Below are 18,079 nucleotides of genomic sequence, written 5' to 3'. Positions count from 1 at the left end.
AGAATCTATTTAACTATTTAACTAATTATCAGTAGAGAACTTATTTAACTTTTTAAAATTTAAGTTGAAGAAATGACAATCTCTGGTATCAAAATTGTTCACTTATTACAAGTACTTAAAAAGTTTTCTACGTACTTTTTTTTTCCATTTGTGGTTTTCCGGCCATGGGCAGAGTAGCTATATGTTTAGTTAGGTCGCTAACATTTTTTCACTTCTCTAACCTCTGGTGTTCTTCCTGACTGACCAGCTGGCTAACAGCTGTCATATTACTTATAGTTGCTAAATTGAAGGGACTCCATCAAAGAGCTATTATTTTTTACTATTTAAACATTTAGAGAAAGTATCCTCATGTTGATGTCAGTGTCTACTGGAGAGACATGATGATTTTATGAATAGAGTTCCAAAGTCCTAGATTTTTCTTGGCTTCATTTTTGACTTCCTGTTCCACATGTTGAGCAACTCAGCGAAACTTTTACAATTTCAGTATTTCAGTCATTAACTGGAGACACCAACTGCTGCTGAAAGGCATTGTGACCCATGTTTAACTTATATCAGATTGCTTGCTAGAGGGGATGGGGGGAGGAGAGAGGGAGAAAAATTTGGAACACAAGGTTTTGCAAAGGTGAATGCTGATAATTATCTTTGCATGTTTTTGGAAAAATAAAATATTATTAAAACAGCAAATGTATCATACTATAGCCATAATTTAAGTTCTCATACAAATAAAATAAAATAAAAATTGCATCATAGGAAAAAAAAATTCCTCTCTTAGACCAAACTAATTTTTTAGACAAGGCTATTTTACTATAAAATAAAGAAAATGTTGAGAATTACATCAATATTTTAAGAAATTACTTGAGAGAATCTCTCATGCAATTCTTGTAGGAAAAATAAAGAAATTTGCACTAGAAAAAAGAGACCTATTTGACAGTACTAGATAAGTCAAGATACCAAATTCCATTTCTGGTAAGTAACCATGGGAATTTATTTAAGCCCTTGGAACCTCAGATAGTTCCTAAAACTATAAATTATAGGTGAGCTGTCACTCACATAAATGGAAGGAATTCCCACACTGATAAAATCATGAGTATTGACATAGCCTAAAGACATAGTGCAGCCACCTGGAAGAAACAGAATTATAAAGTAGCCATTTGCAGTTTCTTAGAAAATGTGATATTGATACTTTTACAAATTAATTCAGTGATGTCTATTCAATGTCAGAGAGCTAGAAGTCCTGCCCATTGGCAGGACTCTGCTCTCACTCATTCTCCACCCCTTCCTACACAGAAGATAGGGAGAAAATTTACACAGAATAAAATCCAGATGGGTTATGAATAATGCTGCTGTAGGGAAAACCCACATTAACAAGGTCAGAGATAAACCCATACAGATTTCAAAATGCATTGTAAAATTTCTGATCCTATACTAGTTTCCACTTCATGTTTTCATGGGAAATTTGGAATCTGATTGCTAAACTTAATTCATACACAGAGGATCATAGATTTTGATTCATAAGAGACCTTAAAGAGCAGGGCACTATGGAAAGGTTAGGGGACCTGAGTTCAAATTATGACTCTGATACTTAGGACATTCATCAAAACATTTAACTTCTGGTACCTCAGTTTTATGATGTATAAAAGGACAGGGTTGAACTAAATGGTCTCTGAGGTCTCTTCTAGCTATAGATCTAATCATTCTCCCCGACATCTTATAGATAAGGAGCCCAACAAGTCTAAATAATTTGCCTCTCACTTATAGGCAAAAGATCTACCCATGTCTTCAAACTCCAAATCCAACACCCTTTCCATTATAGCAAACTGCTTCCCAAGCCTGCAAGAGCCCGATTTTATTTCAAGAAGCAGATCATAGATTTAGAGTTGGAAGGAATGCTAGCAGGACCCACTCCACCCCATCCCTCGCCACCCCCATTTTCAGTGACTTGTCCAAACTCACATAGGCAAGAGTGTCAGAGCCATGAATGAAACTTCTGACTCCATAGCTAACATAGTTTCCATTATACTTGGCTTTCTCTAATGTCATTAGTTCATAGGTAAAGTGTTCCATGCTACCAGTCACTAGGTCACTCTGAAGTTGCTGTTTTCTACTTCTTAGCAACACTGGCTCAGCAGGAAGTAAAGCTGCTTCCAATATGATTACCTTTAGAGCTGGAGCCTCAGTCTAGTTGGTTGGACCATAGATAGAAAAACTTCCTCTTTGCAAGATGGACAGATTTCCATGAGAATGTTTTACAATTTGGGAAGCTACAAAGAATATATTTCTTCAACTTTAGAAATATATGGACAATTCAAGTTATAATCAGATAAATCCTCACTTATATAGCATATCTTCAGGAGGGTACAAGTTTTCACAGAATGGAATTGGTTTAATGTCTTCATTTTTGTTTTTTTTTCTTTTTCTATCAAAATACTTGCACAGATAGTTTTCAACATTCATCCTTGCAAAACCTTGTGTTCCAAATTTTTCTCCCTCCCTTCCCTCTATCCCCTCCCCTAGATGCCAAGTAATCCGATATATGTTAAACATGTGTAATTCTTTTATACATATGTCCACATTTATCATGCTGCACAAAAAAAACCAGATCAAAAAGGAAAAAAAAAATAAGAAAGAAAAAAGTAAACAAATAACAAAAAAAAGATGAAAATACTATGTTGTGATCCACACTCAGTCCCCATAGTTCTCTTTCTGGGTGAAGATGGCTCTCCATCACAAGTCTATTGGAACTGGCCTGAATCACCTCATTGTTGAGAAGAGCCAAGTCCATCAGAATTGATCATCATATAATCTTGTTTCTGTGTGCAATGATCTCTTGGTTCTATTCACTTCACTTAGCATCAATTCATGTAAGTCTCTGCAGGCCTTTTGAAATCATCCTGCTCAACATTTCTTATGGAACAACAATATTCTGTTATATTCATATATCATAATTTATTCAATCATTCTCTAATGGATGGGCATCCACTCAGTTTCCAGTTTCTTGTCATTACAAAAAGAGCTACTGCAAATATTTTTGCACAGGTGGTCCTTTTCCCTTTTTATGATCTCTTTGGGATACGGACTCAGTAGAGACACTGAGTATGCCCAGTTTGGTAGCCTTTTGGGCATAGTTCCAAACTGCTCTCTTGAATGTTTAAATCAATTCACAACTCCACCAACAGTGTATCAGTGTCCAAGTCTCCCCACATTCCCTACAACATTTATCATTATCTTCTCCTGTCATCTTAGCCAATCTGAGAGATGTGTAGTGGTACCTCAGAGTTGTCTTAATTTGTATTTCTCTAATCAATATTGATTTAGAGCATTTTTTCATATGGATTTCCTCTTTAAAAAAAAGTTTTATAAAAGGAAATTTACTTACAAGGTACAGCAAATATGAAAATTGTTTCACTCCAGGTGTGAATGAGGGCACATTCTTCCCATACCACCTTGGTTCCTTCCAAGAGTAGGCTTATTTTAGTGCAGTTTCTATATGGTATTCACTTCATCAGGTTCATTCATTTCTAAATGCTGCATGGTCAATGGGTGGATGAGAATTCATCTCTGCTACTACTGGACTAGGTCCTAGAAAAGTCATCACTATTAGTACTGCTAGACTAGGCCAAATTAGCAAGGTCTTTGAGACTTTACATTGTCTGGCTTGTGGCAAATTCTGCCATGGATTTTAGCTATCAGCTTTTTGGTGCCTTGCTCTCCAGAAATTTTTAAATTCACAAGGAGATAGCCACCCCAATCTTCCAAAGCAAGCAAGAAGGGATATAACAAAGCAAGAAAACAGTAGAATCATGTATAATACACTTCATGCTGACTGTGTATGTGAGTGTGAGAGAGACACAGAGAAAGAGACAAAGAGAGAGACAGACAGACAGACAGAGAGACAGAGAGGCAGAGACAGAAAGAGAGAGAGACAGAGACAGAGAGAGACAAGGACAGAGAGAGAGACAGAGAGACACAGAGAGAGAGAGAGAGAAACAGAGAGACACAGAGAGAAACAGAGAGAGAGACAGAGAGACAGAGACAAAGAGAGAGACAGAGACAGAGAGAGAACAGAGAGACAGAGAGAGACAGAGACACACAGAGAGACAGAGACAGAGAGAGAGAAACAGAGAGAGACAGAGACAGAGAGACAGAGAGAGAGACAGAGACACACACAGAGAGAGAGAGACAGAGACAGAGATACAGAGAGACAGAGACAGAGACACAGAGAGACAGAGACACAGAGAGAGAAACAGAGAGACAGCGAGACAGAGACAGAGACAGAGACAGAGACAGAGAGACAGAGACAGAGAGAAAGAGAGAGAGACAGAGAGAGAGAGAGAGAGAGAGAGGAAGAGAAAGAGGAGGAGGAGGAAGAAGAGGAAAAGGAGGAGGAAGAAGAGGAGAAAGAGGAGGAATAAAGAAAAAGAGAGAGAGACAGAGAGAGAGAGAGACAAAGGCAGAGACAGCTCAAAGCCCTTGCCTCATTCAACTAGCCCTCTTACAATGTTTCTTGTCCAAAAAGAGCCAGAGCTAAGAGATTCATCCTGGCTGACCAGTGCCTTTTGAATGCACCCTAGTTCTAACTATAAAGAGAATCAACAGTTCCTATCCTCATCACATGTTATGCAGACCAGAGCCAGCTACAAAATATCTCTGTATGCTCCTCATCAAGGGAATGATAATCTTTTTATTTTACAGATAAGAAAACCAAAGCCAAGTGGGGGAGGTGGGGACTGGGGGAGGGGGGGCAGTGAGTGATTTGCCTGAAGTCTCATAGTGAGTAAGGAGGAATCAGAATTCTAACCAGGATCCTTTGGCTACAAATTTAGTGTCCTCCTCTAGACCATCTGAGTCATAATCCAAGGAGGTGAATAGAATCAAGTGAATTATTCTGTTTTGGGTGGGAATTACCTTTCTCTGAGGAGACTGCAAGGGAAGATTGAGAGCATAGAATATGGCTTTTAGAGACTGCTAAGTGGTGTAATGTGTTGGCTTTAGAGTCTGGAAAAACTAGGTTCACATGCTGCCTCAGATACTTATTAGCGGTATGTGACTCTCAGTTGGTTTCTCATTTATAAACTGGGGATAACTTACTTCAAAGAATTACTATATCAAATGAAATAGCTTATGGAAAAAAATTTATAATTTAGCACCATATAAATACTAGCTCTTAATATATGTGATCTTCCAGCTGTATTTATTGTTCATCCAGGGGTCCTCAACCTACAGCCGCGGGCCAGATGCGGCAGCTGAGGATGTTTATGCCCTTCACCCAGGGCTATGAAGTTTTTTTATTTAAAGGCCCACAAAAAAAAGTTTTTGTTTTTACTATAGTCCGGCCCTCCAACAGTCTGAGGGACGGTGAACTGGCCCTCTATTTTAAAAGTTTGAGGACCTCTGAATTCTAAACCAATAATATCATGGGTAATGTCTTGACTCGAACATGGATTGGATTTAAACTAGGCAGAGCTTCACAGAGTTGTCAGTGGCATTCTCAGTTCTCGAGTCATCCAAGTCCAGTGGTAAGACAAAAATCAGGAAGATGGTGAGGAGTCAGAATGCAATGAATGACCTTGGTCTCTGATGTTGACCAAGTTCTAAGCAGTATCTGCTTTAGTTGCCTTCATGGCCGTTGAAACAAATTGTACTCATCTGCCTGTTATGTACGGAAAATCTTCACATGCTTGGGGCAGACATCTGACTTCCCAACAAGGTTGAGTACCCTCAACCTGGTACACTGAAGTGTGGTCTCTATGCATGCTACAGCTTTGGGGGGCCACAAGTGAGATCTGGGTAAATCAGGTGGACACCAAGAGCAGATGACCCACCCTGAAAAGGGTTCAGCAAACCCTCACACGAGAGGTGTTAGTTCCTCCTCCTGAATAACCCATACATCCTTGTTCAGTTATAAATTAATTGCTAATTAATTGACTGAGGGAATTATATTCCTTCAGGGAAAGGGGAAGGGCTATTGATAATACCCACTCCAAGGTGTGCCAGCAGATATGCTTTTTCACACTCATACCTAAGGTCACAACCATAGGTGAATAATGAAAATCTAAGTAAGTAATGAAAAGCAAAAGAGATAACTCCCAGACAAGAACAGATAATCCACAAGGAACAAAAATTAGGATTTTACTGTGTATGCTGTGAGATGTCAAAGAAATATCTGCATCACAAATTTTCTCTAAGAATTGCTTTAACTATGTCCAAAAAGTTATCATATTATAATAAATTCTCAGTAATCAGTCAACACATATTGATTGAGCACTCAGGAGTGTGCTTATAAATATTTAAAAATTGGCTTGCGGGGGACAGGGAGTATGTTAGACACATTTTAAAGTTTAATTTTTATTATTAATATTTTCTTTAACATTGTCTTAAATCTGGATATTCAATAAAATGATAAAAACAATCCCTAATTTGTAGCATTTGCTGATTTTTGAGGTATAAATGCTCACATCGGAAATTTAACAATCAGCTAGCATGAGGCAAGTATAAGCCAGCTCTAGCATTCCCCCAAATTGCCTCAATGTGATTATGGAGGTCATGAAGGAAGAGTCCTAGATTTAAGAGTTGCACAAACTAGACTCAAATTCTACTTTTGTGACTTTGACTTTATAAAATACTTGTCCTCTTTGGACTTAGTTGTTTTGTAGGCAAATGACCTCTTCCAGCACTAAAGTTATGATGTTAAGAATAAGCTATAGACCCTCCTCTTTTTTTTTAAATTTTAATATCTTTTTATTGATAGAACGCATGCCAGGGTAATTTTTTACAGCATTATCCCTTGCATTCATTTCTGTTCCGATTTTTCCCCTCCCTCCCTCCACCCCTTCCCCCAGATGGCAAGCAGTCCTTTACATGTTGAATAGGTTACAGTATATCCTGGATACAATATATTTGTGCAGAACCAGACAGTTTTCTTGTTGCACAGGGAGAATTGAATTCAGAAGGTATAAATAACCCAGGAAGAAAAACAAAAATGCAAGCAGTTTATATTCATTTCCAGTGTTCTTTCTCTGGGTGTAGCTGCTTCTGTCCATCTTTGATCAATTAAGGCTCTCTTTATCGAAGAGATCCACTTCCATCAGAATACATCCTCAAACAGTATCGTTGTTGAGGTATATAATGATCTCCTGGTTCTGCTCATTTCACTCAGCATCAGTTCATGTAAGTCTCGCCAGTCCTCTCTGTATTCGTCCTGCTGTAAACCCTCCTCTTAAGAATTTACTAGCCAATCTTTCCCTGTGTCCTACCATTTTAAAATAGCCTTATTAAGACCACTTAGGTCACAGGGGTCCTCAAACTACAGCCCACAGGCCAGATGTGGCAGCTGAGGAAGATCATCCCTCTCACCCAGGGCTATGAAGTTTCTTTATTTAAAGGCCCATAAAACAAAGTTTTTGTTTTTACTATAGTCTGGCCCTCCAACAGTCTGAGGAACAGTGAATGGCCCCCTATTTAAAAAGTTTGAGGACCCCTGAGAGAACTGCAAAATGGGTTTGTAGGTGGGCACTAAACTGCAGTTCAGTGGAACACTCATGTTGGGCCTTACAGATCCCCTGCAGCATCAGTAGCTGCTTTAAGCCCAGAAACAGTAACAGGGTCAGAAAACTGGTCAAAAAGAAATTACAGGAAACCCTTTACTGGCTCTGGCTGCAGCTGGTATTGATGGCAACTCTATTGCCCTATGTAGTTTTGGGTCACAATTCCAGGTTGGAAGAGTGTGCTTGTAATCAATCTCAAAGGAGCAGGACTCCTGATCACAGTTTTAGGGCCAAGGGGAACACTAACACTCACAACTACAAGAGAACAGGGGACCTTGAATAAAAATCAGAGTGCAGACCAGGACAGCAGTGACCACACATCTCCCAGAATAACATCACTTTGGAAGCACTGAAAGCTGGCAGTTTGGAGCGGCTAGATGGAGAGAGTGCTGAGCCTGGAGCCAGAACTTCCTGGGTTCAAATCTGGGCCTCAGACATATACTAGCTGTGTAACCCTGGACAAGTCACTTAACCCTGTGTGGCTCAGTTTCCTCATCTATAAAATGAAACAGAGAAGGAAATGGCAAACTATTCCAGTATGTTTGCCAAGAAAACCCTGGATAGGATTGTGAAGAGTAAAACAGAACTGAAACAACTAAGCAACAAAACAAGAACTAGCTCTGAATATGGTAGCATGAAAAAAATCTAACCCTAGATAAACCAAGTCCAACTTTAACATAAAATTCAAAGTAAATTCAAAGAAAAATGAGCAAAAAACAACAGCAACAAAAGAACTTAAGTATAAAAAGTTAGTGTGGTGGCAGAGAAAACCAAGACAAATTTAGAAGACAACAATGTGAAAAGAGCTACAAGCAAAGCTTCAAAAAAAATGCTATTCAGAACCAAATCCAACAAAACTTCGTGGAAGAGTGATTTTTTTTTTAAAAAAGAGTCCTAAGAATTGTAAATGAAAAATTGTGGAAAGAAATGAGAAAAATGCAAGAAAATAATGAAAAGAAAAAACAGTTTGGTAAAAGAGGTATAAAAAATACTGAAGAAAATAATACCATAAAAGTAGAAATGGCTTGATAGTAAAATGGACACAAAAGTTAACTGAACAAAAGAATATGGAACTCAACTTTTTAAAAATGTTAAACATAAAAAATTAAAATTAAAATAAATAAAAATCCTTATATCCTTTATTTTCTCATTTCACCTTATCATGTAATATTCCTTTTTTACTTTATATATAATCAATGAACTATATAAAAGTGAGATGGGCTGCCACTGGAGGCAATGAGTACATTATATTTCCCTGGAGGTCTTCAGTCAAAAATTGGATGACCATTTTATGTGTTTTATATTAGGGATTCTTTTTCAAGTATGAGTTAGACTACAAGACTTCTGTAGTCTCCTATAACTCTTAAATTTTATGACAGTAGAATTATCACAGAATAATCACAATAATACATTTTATGTATTTATTATAGAATTGAAATATGTTATATTGTTTCTTTTATCTGGTAATTTATTTTTTATTAAAGCTTTTTATTTACAAAACATATTCATGGGTAATTTTTCCAACATTGACCCTAGCAAAATCTTTTGTCCCAAATTTTCCCCTCCTTCCCCCTACCCCCTCCCCTAACTGGCAGGTAGTCCAATACATGTTAAATATGTTAAAGTACGTGTTAAATCCAATATATATTTATATGTTTTCTTGCTGCCAAAAAAAAAAAAATCAGATCAAGAAAGAAGAAAAAGAAAAACTGAGAAAGAAAACAAAATGCAAGCAAATAACAACAGAGAGAGTGAGAATGCTATGTTGTGTTCCACACTCTGTTCCCACAGCCCTCTCTCTGAGTGTAAATGACTCTCTTCATCATTAAACAAGTGGAACTGGTTTGAATCATCTCTTTGTTGAAGAGAGCCACATCCATCAGAATTGATCGTGACATAGTCTTGTTGTTGAAGTATATAATGATCTCCTGGCTCTGCTCATTTCACTTAACATCAATTCACAAGGTCTCACCAAACCTCTCTGAAATCATCCTGCTGGTCATTTCTTACAGAACAATAATATTCCATATTATTTATATACCATAATTTATTCAGCCATTCTCCAATTGATGGGCCTCCACTCAGTTTCCTATTTCTTGCCACGACAGAGGGCTGCCACACTCTCTTTAACAATGAGATGAACCAAATCAGTTCCATTTGTTCAAAAATGGATAGAACCAGCTACACCCAGTGAAAGAACTCTGGGACATGAGTGTGAACCAGTACATAGCATTTCCAATCCCTCTGTTTTTGCCTGCCTGCAGTTTTATTTACTTCATAGGCTAATTGCACACTATTTCAAAGCCCGACTCTTTTTATACAGCAAAATAACTGTTTGGACATGTATACATATATTGTATTTAACTTATACTTTAACATATTTAACATGTATTGATCAACCTGCCATCTGGGGGAGGAGGTGGGGGAAGGAGAGGAAAAATTGGAACAAAAGGTTTTGCAATTGTCAATGCTGAAAAATTACCCATGCATATATCTTGTAAATAAAAAGCTATTTTTTTAATGGAAATTCTCATTAATCACAGTAGGGCTAAACACAGTTGTTATTAACACACTCAAGTTGTTGCAATTAATTAGCTAGCAAATTTAAAATACATTGGGCCTTCATAAAAAATCACGCAAAGATTTCTATTTAATATTCCTTTCTACTAGTATTTGTCTTTTTTATTTTTAAAATTTTGAACTTAATTACAAAAAACTTTCCATGTATGCAGTACAACAGAAAAAGAAAATTCAATATAAAATCATGAATTTCATTTTACATTGTTTACTTTTGAAAAACTATGTACTAAATGCTATATATTGTTTTCAAAGATAACCCTACTTTTCTGTGCTTCCTTCTAAGTTTTCTTCTATTCTTTGCTGTGCATTTTTAATTTTTTCTCCCTCCCCATAATATGTGTGTAATACATATGTATGTAAAACATACTATACATATTTCTATTGATCAGTTCTTTCTGATATAGGTCCTTTGTAGTTGAATTGAATATGTACAATGATCAAGATGAGTTAATTATTTAAAATTGTTCTTAATAAGAATATTGCTGTTACTGTGGATCATGTTTTCTTGGTTCTGTTCATTAAACTCTTTGCTATTTCATGCAAAAAAAGAGGGTTGCCACAAATATTTTTGTACATGTGGGTCCCTTTCCCTCCTTTAAGATCTCTTTGGGATACAGACCCACTAGAGACACTGATGTATCAAAGGGTATGCACAATTTGATAACTTTTTGAGCATAATTCCAAATTGCTCTCCAGAATGGTTGGATCCATTCACAGTTCCACCAACCATGTATCAGCGTTCTAGTTTTCCCACATCCCCTCCAACAATGGTCATTATCATTTCCTGTCATTTTAATCAATCTGACAAGTGTGTAGTGGCATCTCAGAATTGTCTTAATTTTCATTTCTCTAATTAATAATGACTTGGAGCACCGTTTCATGTGGCTACAAATACTTTCAATTTCTTCATCTGAAAATTGTCTGTTTATATCCTTTGACAATTTATCAACTGGAAAATGGCTTGAACTCATAAATTTGAGTCAATTCTCTATTTGTTTTAGAAATTAGGCCTTTATCAGATCCTTTGGATGTAAAAAATGTTTTTCCAGTTTATTGCTTCCCTTCTAATCTTGTCTGCATTTTGTTTGTACAAAAACTATAATCAAAATTTTCTATTTTGTGATCAATAATAATCTCTATTTCTTTGGTCACAAATTCCTTCCTTCTCCACAAATCTGAGAAGTAAACTATCCTATGTTTTTATAATTTGTTTATAATATCATTCTTTCTGTCTAGATGATAATTTATTTTGGAACAAAATAGCTACACAATTACTTTTTGTCTGTGCTTTTAATCTCATCCACTCCAACTTGCTTAGATAGAAAAACAGAGACAGAATGACAGAGAAAAAGGCGGGGGGGGGGGGGGAAGAGAGGGGAGGAGAGAGAGAAGAAGGGAGAGAGAGAGAGAGAGAGAGAGAGAGAGAGACAGAGAGACAGAGAGAGAGAGAGAGACAGAGAGAGACAGAGAGACAGAGAGAAAGAGAGAGACAGAGAGAGACAGAGAGAGAGAGACAGAGAGAGAGAGAGGAGAGAGAGAGAGAGAGAGAGAGAGAGAGAGAGACAGAGAGACAGAGAGAGAGAGAGAGAGAGAGACAGAGAGACAGAGAGAGAGAGAGAGAGAGAGAGACAGAGAGAGACAGAGAGAGAGAGAGAGAGAGAGAGAGAGAGAGAGAGAGAGAAATGAGAGAGAGACAGAGAAAAGGCAGAGGAGAGAGAGAGAAAGAGAGACAGAGACAAAGAGATAGAGAGACATACACAGAGAGAGAGAGAACACCTTTACCAGCTACTTAAAGAACTCCATCTTTCACTTAAAGGGTAAAGATGGAGGGCATTATTAGGTAATTATCAGCTTCTAAAGGCCTCTGTATACTGCACCTCCCCTTCTTGCTGGGAGATTTCATCCTGATTCCTGTTTTCCATTTCAGATCGCAGAAATATTTCAGAGGGGAAACCACCCAATGTGGTATCTGTCATTCTTACAAGCTCCCTATTGTGACTTACTGTACAAGAGGTCTGTTGTTTTCTCCTGAATATGGATTCAGGAGAGTTATATAGGCAGTGAATGAAGAAAAGACCCAGAGAGCTTCAGCTCAAACCAGAAAGGAGTATCCATTGTCAGAAGACTATAGGCAGACACATTTGCCAAGAAATACACTAGTAAATCTAGCCGGCAATGTCTGGGTGGGCAAATATTAAGGCAAAATGGGAAATGTTCCATTTCCAACATGAGATCTATGGGACCTTTATGTTGAATTTTGAATTTCTGAACAAGTTTCTTCAATTCTAAATTATGGCTTTTCTAATGTGTTCTGTAATTTTAATGTCTACTAAAGAGAAGATTTTTAAGTAGCTGTTTAAGCAATGTAAGAATGGGGGGGGGGCAGCAGTATTTGGACTAGAGACAAGTTTTGAACATACAAAAGGGTTAAGCTTTTTCTTTTCTAGTATTAATTTAAAAAGTTGCTGTTTAGCGATTTCTATGTTTTTACCCTTTAAATTATTTATATCAATGTTGCTGTTAAATAATGGAGGGGCTGTCTTTGGGTTTTCTCAAGCCAATTGATTGATGTGATTACTCTCTTTATTTGTGGTAATTATAATTCTGAAAGCTTTTGCTGAAAGGCTACCCTGGGTCCACTTATTCCTGCATTGTTTATAAAAGCAAGTGGAACTTACTTATATGTCATAATGAGATGGTTGTTTTCCTTTCTTTTGTAGCTTTTTAAGTTTTTTCCCATCTCTTCAAATAATTTGTTCCACACTTTTGATTATCTATGCCTCATGGAGAGATATTCCCAGCTTGTGACTTTTCTGCTGTTTGTTATTAGTGACAATCTCAATAGCAAGGCTCTTCTTAACTCCCATCTAGCCCTCTTTTATATTTCTTTCCTTCCATTAGCTTCCATATAATTCTGTTCCCTACTAATATTCACATGTCTTTATAAGGGAAAGTTAAGCATCCAAGATGAACTCTGCTTCCCTTATCAGGGAGTACATTACAGTGAATCATTGAAAAGACTTAACCAAATCAAGGACCTGATACATTTTAATCATTTTTGTTTTCCTCCCTGAGAGTTAAATATAGGAATAGAAAAGCAGGCCTTCCATTTCTGTGCTGTACAAACTCGTTTATATTTAAGTCATTACTAGTTTGTCAGTTGGAGACTTCCTAAACCTCCTAGGGACCAGAATTTCCAGTGAATATGAAAGACACTAAAATCTGTGGCTGCATTTTTAAATGAGTTAGAGATAGCAATTGTACCAATGTTTTATTGTTGCAAAGATCTGCTGGATCAGGAAATTGCTTCTACCAGTTCAGATCAGCATCTTTTCTTTGATTTATAATCTTAAATTGATTAGAGGGCAAGAGGAAGTAAGGACAGGAAGAGTAGAAGGAAGAGCATGGGAGTGAAAAGTAAGATGGGAGTGGGAGAAAAGAGAAGAAGCACAGATAGTGAGACAGAGGGCCCTAAGCTTCCACAAGTACAGCTATGTCCCTAAATTCTCAAAACTAACTCTGGCTTCCACTTTCCTAACTCCTGATTCCCCATCCCTCAACAGTAAGTCACCATCATAACTATGAATCAGAATATCACTGATAGAAAAGGAATCCATACTTACAAGCATGGATCTTATATTTGTTCTTTTTGGACATGTTGGATGTGAAAAGAAAAGGTTTTAGTTCAAGAAATGTAAGGGAAGGTTGAACTTACCTTTGAGGAAAACATGACACTGATGAATTTTCACCTTTCTAGTGTATTCTGCATTTTTTATATTACTGAAACAGATTCAGTGTGGTAGGAAGCAGCTATAAAAAAGGGCTGTTCGACTTAGAAATGCCGATAATCTTTAAAGGATTATGGTAGATGAAAAAACACAGACGAATGAATGGTACTTTTTTTTTTTTTTAACAGTACAGAAATTTGTTCTGGAACTCAGACTTGTATTGCTTTTAAAAGCCAGCCAAATGGAAGCATTCCAGTTCATTATCCAACTATTTGTGAACAAACTGAAGAGAGGAATAGGAATCCTTTTCTCAGCTCTCTGAATCACCAGTACCTTGAACAGTACAACAGATACAAGGAGTTGGCAAAGTTATAGCCTTTTGCATCTGTTGCAGGAATTTACAAGTATCTAAGAAGTGTATAATAAGTATATGTGTGTGTGTGTATGTATACATTCTTTACATAAATTAGATAACATGGCACAGTCCTCCAAGCTTTATTGTTGTTTTCCAGCACCATCATATCTTAGACTGCTTTTCTTACCTATTTGAAAACCAAGAAACTAACTTTTGCATCTTATATCAAATATTGAAAAGTGAGATAGATTTTGAATCACAATGCCTAGACTCACATTTTAATTAGCTACTCTGGCATTAAGTGTTAAACTAGCAAAGCAAATACTGCTGTTTCTTGACCAGTTGTCTAAAAATGCTTTTTGTGTGTGTGATTCTCAAAATGATCACAACTTGAATGTATGGTATCACATTCTTTAGAAAATTAAGAATTTATCCTAGTTTCAATTTTTAAAAGCAATAATTAACTGAAAACATATTCTTGAACAATGGCATGACCTTAACTCTAATATCTCTCTCAGGCTTCCTCTGACAATTGAAGCAACTGTTTAGAAAGTCAGAAGCAAAGAAAAAAAGAAAGAAAGTCAGAAGCAATAACCAGTGAGATGTTCTATTTCATGGACAGATGCTTACAGATATCATAATGTTGTTAGCTTTCAATACCGCTCATAAAATGTGATTGACTTAAAGACCTCCAAAATAAATGCAGTTTCTGCTGCCTTAAAAAAGTTACCTTAGAGCAATTTTTTGGTTAAAGTGACCTCCTCCTCTTTGTAATGGCCAGAAACTGGAAACTGAGTAGCTGCCCATCAATTGGAGAATGGCTGAATAAATTGTGGTATATGAATGTTATGGAATATTATTGTTCTGTAAGAAATGACCAGCAGGATGAATACAGAGAGGCTTGGAGAGACTTACATGCACTGATGCTGAGTGAAATGAGCAGGACCAGGAGATCATTATACACTTCAATAACAATACTATATGATGATCAATTCTGATGGACGTGGCCATCTTCAGCAATGAGATGAACCAAATCAGTTCTAATGCAGCAGTAATGAACTGAACCAGTTACAACCAGTGAAAGAACTCTGGGAGATGACTATGAACCACTACATAGAATTCCCAATCCCTCTATTTTTGTCCACCTGCATTTTTGATTTCCATCATAAGCTAACTGTACAATATTTTGGAGTCCGATTCTTTTTCTACAGCAAAATAATGGTTTGGACATGTATGCTTATTTTGTATTTAATTTATACTCTAATATATTTAACATGTATTGGTCATCCTGCCATCTAGAGAAGGGGATGGAGGGAAGGAAGGGAAAAATTGGAACAAAAGGCTTGGCAATTGTCAATGCTGTAAAATTACCCATGATATAACTTGTAAATAAAAAAGCTATTAAAATTTTAAAAAAAGAAAAAAGAAAAAAAAAGAAAATGACCTCCCTGGGGTCAAGGAGTCTGAGCTCAAGTTTTCTGAGCTCGTAGACAACTGTCTATCCACTACACCATATACAACTATGATTAGATATTTGAAAATGTGAAGATATTCAGGATTGCCCTGACAAAAGTAGCTGAAAAAAAAACATTGAATTTTCTTCTTTTCATCTGGATCTTGTGGTATCATCTAGGTATACTGAATTGGTTTTATTGAATTGGTTTGGGTATCTGCAGAGTCTGAAGAAGACACAGAAATTTTTTTAAAAATGAACAAAAATAATTTATGTCAGTCACTGAACCATTTCTGATGACCAAGGTCTGATTATGAAATAGCATGAGAACTTACATCTGTAGAATTTGTGGTACCATAGCCATATACAGATGGCATGAGATAATTGATGATGTTCTCTCCATGTGACCAGAAATTTAATCTCTGGCACAAAGCACCAAAAAAGCCATCTGATAAAATTGCCCAGAACTTTTCTGTTAAGACTGGCCTGGTCCATAATAAACTGCAGTCAATAAAGTTCTACCAATTGAGGATTGGCAGCATATTTGGATTACCTAAAGCTCCCCACAAACAGCTGAATGAAAGTGTAACAGAACCCCCAAAAGAAGAACTAAAAACTGTTACATTATAAAATTAGCCCTTCAGAATAACAGATGGATGAATGACTGGGCCTTCTGCCATGTCTCCATTGTGTCTAACATGAGGGATATAAGCAATGTGGTCTAACAAGGATTAGCTCTAGTTCTAGGGAAGAATCCTGTTCATTCATTCACTCATTCTAGCTGATGACCAGACAAAAGGCATCATCTGGAAAGAATGATAAATAGGTAGTCAGAAAAACTGGATTCTGATCTGTAGGCTTTAGGTTCCTTATCTATAAAATGAAAGGGAATGGATGAAATGAACTTCATGATTCCTTATTTTATGAACTTAAGTCTAGTCAACTTCCTGCAACTACATCAAATAACCAGGTAAGGAAATAAACCTAGTATGTGACACTGCTTACTTTTAAGATTATATTTTACTTTCTTCAAACAGCAGAAATTCATCTTCTTCCTCTCCCCCCACAATTGAGAATGAGAGAGATACATAACACCTGTTATAAACATGTATAATCAAGCAAAGCAAATTTCCGTATTGGTCACATCCAAAAGATATCTCCTCTTACCTTACCCCACCTTAACTCCGTATGTCTCATTCTGCATACTAACTCCTTTAGTTCTCTATCAGGAAGTAGATAACATGTTTCATCATTATTCCTTTGGAATTATTGTTGGGAAATTCTCTAATTAGAATTCCTATTTTTTTCAAAGTTTTTGATGTTGTTCAGTTATTTCAGTTGGATTCAATTCTCCATGACCTCATTTGAGATTTCTTGTCAAAGATAATAGTTTCCTTTTCCAGCTCATTTTACATTTGAAGGAACTGAGGAAAAGAGGATAAAGTGATTTTTCCGGGTCATTAGTTAGTAATGTCTGAGTCCAAATTTTTGTACTCTATTCACTGTGCCTCCTACCTTCCCAACAATATTGTTGTTACTGTAAAATTTGTTCTCCTGATTCTGATCATTTCACTCTACATTAATCCATACAAGTCTTCTCAGGTTTCTCTGAAATCATCCCCCTCATCATTTCTTATAGTACAAAATCATTCCATCATATTCAACCATTCCCTAGTTATTGGGTATCTTTCAAATTTTCCTTCATTATCTTAAAAAGTTATACATATTTCTTTAGGACTTGAATCTCCCACAAATTTCCTTTTCTCCCTTCTTTCCTTTTGCTCCTTTCTCCCTGTTAAGTAAAATGTAGCTTTGCACTCAACTGTGTGTACATATTTCCTCCTATGATCAATTCAGATGAGAGTGAAGTTGCAGGGTCAGTCCCTCCCTCACCTCCTCCTCCTTGTTTATATGGACATCTACTTGTCCATATTGGTTTTGTGAGATAGTTTTCCCCATTCTTTTCCTCTTACCCCCTCACCAGTATATTCTTCTTCCCCATCACTTTCCATTCTTCTTTTAAGATTATTATGACATACCTACTTTTTGACATAATGGGACATCTTTGTTTAGCTAATAAGATAATTTGAATCAAAACAAAAAAATGCATAATGACTTACATCATTGCCTGCTTAGACTTTAAACTCTTATTTCTTTCCCTCCTCCATTCTTTCCATCTTTGCTACCAGGAACAGGGTACAGTTGCAAATTGAATTAAAAATGTAAAATTTCAGTAGTGATAACTCAATAAATTCAACAGCAAGTAAAAAAAAAAATATGATGACATAAAACCACTCCCAGGCTCTCTGTTTGTAAACCTAATGATGACAAGTTTCAGAGGGGACACATGTATCATCTCCCTGTGATAGAATGCAAGCACAGTTGGTCCCTTAGGATTGTTCATTCATATTTACCATTT

The 18,079-nt window shown here is 36.6% G+C and overlaps 1 pseudogene; it reads left to right on the top strand.

Moving 5' to 3' along the window:
- The first annotated feature begins 11,947 nt into the window (after window positions 1-11,947).
- On the top strand, window positions 11,948-16,290 carry LOC127546703 (Fanconi anemia core complex-associated protein 24-like; annotated as a pseudogene).
- The last annotated feature ends 1,789 nt before the right edge of the window (window positions 16,291-18,079 follow it).

Source organism: Antechinus flavipes, chromosome 1, assembly GCF_016432865.1.
Source record: "Antechinus flavipes isolate AdamAnt ecotype Samford, QLD, Australia chromosome 1, AdamAnt_v2, whole genome shotgun sequence".
Classification (NCBI taxonomy): Eukaryota; Metazoa; Chordata; class Mammalia; order Dasyuromorphia; family Dasyuridae; genus Antechinus; species Antechinus flavipes.
The sequence above is the reverse complement of the archived record's forward strand: the minus strand, read 5'-3'. Positions and strand labels throughout refer to the sequence as shown.